Source organism: Podarcis melisellensis (assembly GCF_964234715.1).
Source record: "Podarcis melisellensis genome assembly, chromosome: 13".
NCBI lineage: Eukaryota > Metazoa > Chordata > Lepidosauria > Squamata > Lacertidae > Podarcis > Podarcis melisellensis.
The window spans coordinates 3,120,259-3,126,007 of NC_138545.1; the positions used below are offsets into that span (position 1 = coordinate 3,120,259).

The 5,749-nt window shown below is 49.6% G+C and overlaps 1 protein-coding gene across 1 annotated transcript in view; it reads left to right on the plus strand.

Moving 5' to 3' along the window:
• Positions 1-5,749, plus strand: part of LOC309355870 (thialysine N-epsilon-acetyltransferase-like) — a 218,871-nt gene that overhangs the window by 11,993 nt on the left and 201,129 nt on the right. The gene's annotated exons all lie outside the window — the stretch shown is intronic.

Consider the following 5,749-nt stretch of genomic DNA (forward strand, 5'->3'; position numbering starts at 1 on the left):
TTGAAATTTCTCCCTTTTTGCCGTTTGAAGAGCCGGCGGGGGGGAAGTATCTGCAAAAAAACGCTCCTTTAATTCTGAAGAAGGATCGGAAAAATGAAGTCTCAGAGTCATCAAAAATGTACAGCTAGGGGAAGCCGACCGGTGCATGCTGGGGTGGAAAGAATCTAAATTATCTTTCCCCTTCAGATGTTCTGCCTCTTTAGCCGAATCTTTTGATTTCAACGGGCAAGGCTGGATATTCTTTTTCCAAATCACTGGGGAGGAAAAAGCTATTTCAGATCAACACAGCTGGGGACTGTTAGCTGTGGACACACACTATTCCTTGAAAGACATTCAAAGCACACACACAGAGAGAGAATTCAGGGAACTGTAGTTTATCGCTTCCCGTTCATCTGAGCAAACTACGTTTCTCAAGTGTGGGCTTCAAATGTGATTTTAAGCAGCCGTACCCAGCTGCTCTGATGTTAAGGCTTAAGAACACGATGGACGTCAATAAAAACATGGCATGGCATGGAGAAAAGGAGGTCCTTCTTCAGGCAGCGTTGAGTTAAACTATGGAACTACCTGCCACTGGAAGCAGCGACCTGGGTGGCTTTAACAGAAGACTGTGCAAATTAACGAACAGAGGGCTATCGGCGGCTGCCAGATGGGCCCCATGGCTGGATCCTCGGTCCAGTATACCTGAAGGAGCGTCTCCACCTCCATCGTTCTGCTGGGACACTGAGGTCCAGTGCCGAGGGCTTTCAGGCGGTTCCCTCCCTGCGAGAAGCCAAGTTACAGGGAACCAGGCAGAGGGCCTTCTTGGTGGTGGCCCCCGCCCTGTGGAACTCCCTCCCATCAGATGTCAAAGAGAACAACAACTACCAGACTTTTAGAAGACATCTGAAGGCAGCCCTGTTTAGGGAAGCTTTTAATGTTTAATAGGTTATTGTATTTTAGTGTTCTGTTGGAAGCCGCCCAGAGTGGCTGGAGAAACCCAGCCAGATGGGCCGGGTATAAATAATAAATTATTATTATTATCGTTATCCTGCAGGCTCTTCTCAGGTCAGGAAGGAGTTAGCTATTCATGGAGGAGAGGGCTTGCGATGGCAACTAGCCAGGATGGCTGTGCTCTGCCCGCCACAGTTGGAATAATAATAATAATAATAATAATAATAATAATAATAATAATAATAATAATTTATTTATATCCCGCCCTCCCCAGCCAACGCCAGGCTCAGAGCGGCTAACAACAGTAAAAGTAACACTGAGGCATCTGATCAAGGCCTGTATTTTAAAATGAGCTTAAAGATTTGCAAATGTTTCATGCCAGGCAGAAAACCAGCTGGCTAAGTATTCCCCCCCCCAGTTGTTTATCTTTCTGCTCTTCTGGACAAGGGCCCCCTTGATTTATAGCAGTAGCAGGAGACAAGTTTCTCAAGGTTGTAAAAGGGAAATACAGGCTGGGAGCAAAGGTTACACTGACCCTACAAATTACAGAATACAATCAAGCTGCAAAAACACTAATTAAGAGTTGGTAAATAGTAAGATTTATTGTTTAACAGAAAATAATACCATGAGCCATCTGTTTTAGCCATTTGTTTTGGAATGCAGGGGCAACAGGGGCAAAGGGTGATCTGGTAATTAAGGTGCCTTGTCGAGGCAAATGTAAGATATATGGCTACTTGTCTGCCATTTATAGATAGAAGGAAATATAGCTCTTTGTCTCCCATAAAAGGTAACAGGAAATGGGTGTATCTTTTATGATTGGTTCTAGCAAACAGCCAATAGGAATTTCAACTAGGCTGATTGGACAGAGGCAGCCAAAGGAGGAGCAAGGGGGCTGGGCTGAGGAAATATAAGTGCTGGCTATCAGGGCTGGAGGGGGCAGAGCTTTGGTAACCATATAGCACTGTGCCTATCATTTATTTGTCTGACAAATAAATTATTATTTTAATTTCTCTATTGCTGCGTTGAATATTTCATTCCAGCTAAGCATTAACCACAAGCAGAAGGTGCTACAACACAGCATTCTAAAACCAATTCATTGAATCTCAGTTGCTGGAATCCACAGGTGCGGCGAATGGGTCTTGCGTTCGAATCCTGCATGCAGGTTTTCTCCATAACGGGCACCTGCTGGGCCACTGTGAGAACAGTGTTGGCCTCCTCCGGCAAGCCCTTCATATATTTCCTCCGAATTGTGTTCTTTGCCGTCGGAGAGGAAGAGAGAGAGACATTGGGGGTAGGCCATTAACTGAAAAGTGAATAGGCCGGGCGCGACTCCCGAATTCAAATTCTTCTCCGATGATCGTGCTGAGTCTATTTGCTTAACTGATCCAGAGCCGTCTACATCGCGCAGGCTAAATACACAGACGTGTGTTTGCTTACAATGCATAATTTACTGCACCGGCAAATTACCAAGCGTCTCAGTAGAGAGGAGGGAAGGGAAGGAGAGACTCAAGGCCGGTGCGGGGGGCAGGTGAGAGCCCCTTCTCACCTGGAGCACGAGGGGCGGCTACAGGCAACGACCTGTTTTGCGGAGGTAGGATTTCCTCCCAAAGGTTCCCCGGAGATTCAGCGTCTCGCATTCAGGGCTTGACGCTGAGCCCTGCAAGTTAGAAAGGCTACTGTTGTTGTTGTTTAGTCGTTTAGTTGTGTCCGCCTCTTTGTGACCCCCTGGACCAGAGCACGCCAGGCACTCCTGTCTTCCACTGCCTCCCGCAGTTTGGTCAAACTCATGCTGGTAGCTTCGAGAACACTGTCCCACCATCTCGTCCTCCGTCGTCCCCTTCTCCTTGTGCCCTCCATCTTTCCCAACATCAGGGTCTTTTCCAGGGAGTCTTCTCTTCGCATGAGGTGGCCAAAGTATTGGAGCCTCAGCTTCAGGATCTGTCCTTCCAGTGAGCACTCAGGGCTGATTTCCTTCAGAACGGAGAGGTTGGATCTTCTTGCAGTCCATGGGACTCTCCAGAGTCTCCTCCAGCACCAGAATTCAAAAGTATCCATTCTTCGGCCATCAGCTTTCGTTATGGTCTAGCTCTCACTTCCATACATCACTGCTGGGAAAACCATAGACTTAAAGATTAACAAAAGCTACATCAAAGCTACCTCCTTATTTTTATGTACCCAGGATGCCTGGTAAGCAACTGGTCTGTGTTAGAATGGGCTCTATTTTGGCTTGGGGAGTAGGGTTGCCAGCCCTGAAATCTCCAGGTTTGTCTGGAACCCGTGGGGGCCAGGTGGGATTACTATGAAGAATTATAAAATATGCATCAAGCCATTGTGTCCGTGATGAAAGCATGGCGTTGACTGGGTTTGATTCATTGACAATAATTTCTGATCAAATCCCATAAGCCTCTCCATTTCTGCCATTTGCTTTCTCTACGCCTGACAGGCACGTATAAGCGTTCTGAAACACAGACCGGTTGCTTCACCAGGCACCCTCAGCCATAAAGATAGGAGGTAACTTTGATGTAGTTTGTGAATCTTTAGGTAGATCTTAAGGGACGCAGGTGGCGCTGTGGGTTAAACCACAGAGCCTAGGACTTGCCAATCAGAAGGTCGGCGGTTCGAATCCCCGCGACGGGGTGAGCTCCCGTTGCTCGGTCCCTGCTCCTGCCAACCTAGCAGTTTGAAAGCACGTCAAAGTGCAAGTAGATAAATAGGTACCACTCTGGCGGGAAGGTAAATGGCATTTCCGTGCGCTGCTCCGGTTCGCCAGAAGCGGCTTAGTCCTGCTGGCCACATGACCCGGAAGCTGTACGCCGGCTCCCTCGGCCAGTAAAGCAAGATGAGCGCCGCAACCCCAGAGTCGGCCACGACTGGACCTAATGGTCAGGGCTCCCTTTACCCTTTACCTTTAAGGGCCAGGAAGAGAGTTCACAAGGAGATGGTAAATACTCTTTCCTTGCCATCCTTCCTTTCCTGCCTGCTTATGACGTCCGGGGTTTGCTTGTTTCCTGTTTTCCTTAGCCTGAGAACATGCATGCATGATGCAAGTAGTCTTTGTAGTTAAAAGGATTTCTCTGATCTAACGTTGTCCCATGTGGTTTTTTTTTGAAATGCTCAGAGGAAATCTGATTGGTTCTTACGGACACTGTGTTATAAGTTCTTTTGTTAATAAAAGGGAGCTGGGCCCGGGTGTGGCAGATTATTACAGTGGTACCTCGGGTTAAGTACTTAATTCGTTCCGGAGGTCTGTTCTTAACCTGAAGGATGGACGGCAGCTAACAGATTGAGGTTGAATCCTGACAAGGCAGAAGTACTGTTTTTGGGGGACAGGAGGCGGGCAGGGGTGGAGGACTCCCTGGTCCTGAATGGGGCAACTGTGTCCCTGAAGGACCAGGTGCGCAGCCTGGGAGACATTTTGGACTCACCGCTGTCCATGGAGGCACAGGTCAACTCTGTATCCAGGGCAGCTGTCTACCAGCTCCATCTGGTATGCAGGATGAGACCCTCCCTGCCCGCGGACTGTCTCGCCAGAGTGGCGCATTCTCTGGTTATCTCCCGCTTGGACTACTGCAATGCGCTCTACGTGGGGCTGCCTTTGAAGGTGACCTGGAAACTACAACTAATCCAGAATGCAGCAGCTAGACTGGTGACTGGGAGTGCCCACCGAGACCACATAACACTGGTCCTGAAAGACCCACATTGGCTCCCAGTACGTTTCCGAGCGCAATTCAAAGTGTTGGTGCTGACCTTGAAATCCCTAAACAGCCTCAAAGGCCCAGTAGACCTGAAGGGGCGTCTCCACCCCCATCGTCCAGCCCAGACACTGAGGTCCAGCTCTGAGGGCCTTCTGGCGGTTCCCTCCCTGCGAGAAGCCAAGTTACAGGGAACCAGGCAGAGGGCCTTCTTGGTGGTGGCACCCGCCCTGTGGAACGCCCTCCCACCAGATGTCAAAGAGAACAACAACTACCAGACTTTTAGAAGACATCTGAAGGCAGCCCTGTTCAGGGAAACTTTTAATGTTTCATGTATTACAGTATTTTAATATATTTTTTTGGAATCCGCCCAGAGTGGCTGGGCAGGGTATAAATAATAAATTATTATTATTATTATAACCTGGATCCGTCCCTTTGCCATCTAAACTCCAGGCTTAGATTTCTCCTTGCGATGCTCACCCAAAGGCCGAGCCCAGGTGTCCTTCAAGCCGGGAGGGGGGCAGGGGGTCATGGGCGGGCCCCGTCCCCCAGTCTCTTAAGTTCATCTTGAGTCTCAGGACAGAGTTTTATTATTCATTTCTTTATTTGTTGCATTTATATCCCCCAAGGAGCTCAAGGTTCTCCCTCCCCTCCTCATTTAATCCCCACAACAATCCTGTGAGGTAGGCTAGGCTGAGAAAGGCAGCGGCTGGACAAACGTGACCCAGTGAGAGTCCCAGTGGGGGCGTGGCTTGAGGAGAGGGTGTGGCCTTGTTCAGTCCCATGGGGCGTGGCTTGAGGAGAGAGTGTGGCCTTGTGGAATCCCAGTGGGAGTGGCTTGAGGAGAGGGTGTGGCATTGGAGTCCCAGTGGGTGTGGCTTGAGGAGAGGGCGTGGCCTTGTGGACTCCCAGTGGGCGTGGCTTGAGGAGAGGGTGTGGCATTGTGGAACCCCAGTGGGTGTGGCTTGAGGAGAGGGTGTGGCCTTGTAGAATCCCAGTGGGTGTGGCTTGAGAGGGCATGGCCTTGTGGAGTCCCAGTGGGTGTGGCTTGAGGAGAGGGCGTGGCCTTGTACAGTACATGTAGGGGTGTGGCTTGAGAGGGTGTGGCCTTGAAGGGTCCCAGTGGG